Below are 359 nucleotides of genomic sequence, written 5' to 3' on the forward strand. Positions count from 1 at the left end.
TCCTGCTCCACCTGGCACCTGGCGGGGCGGGCCGGGCAGGTGAGGTGCCTCCTCTTCCTCCCGGGCGGCGGGGACAGCCTGGGCCGGGCCGGGCCGGGCCGGGGGCGGCCCCAGGCGCTGCCTCCGCCCCGTCCCGCAGGCGCGGGTCGGTCAGAGGTGCCGCCGCCGCTGCTGCAGGGCGTCATTTGTGCTGTTACACCTCGGTGTCGCGCTGTCCCCTGCCCGAGCCGGGCAGCATTAACCCCGACAGGAGCGCCGGGAGCCCTCGCTCGCTGCTGGGTGCCCCGCTGCCGCCGGGCCCGGCGCTCCTTGCCGAGCGAGGCGCCTCGGCCTGCCGTGCGGGCGGCGAGGGGACCCTG

The sequence above is a fragment of the Falco naumanni genome, chromosome 4 (assembly GCF_017639655.2).
Source record: "Falco naumanni isolate bFalNau1 chromosome 4, bFalNau1.pat, whole genome shotgun sequence".
In the NCBI taxonomy this organism is placed as follows: domain Eukaryota; kingdom Metazoa; phylum Chordata; class Aves; order Falconiformes; family Falconidae; genus Falco; species Falco naumanni.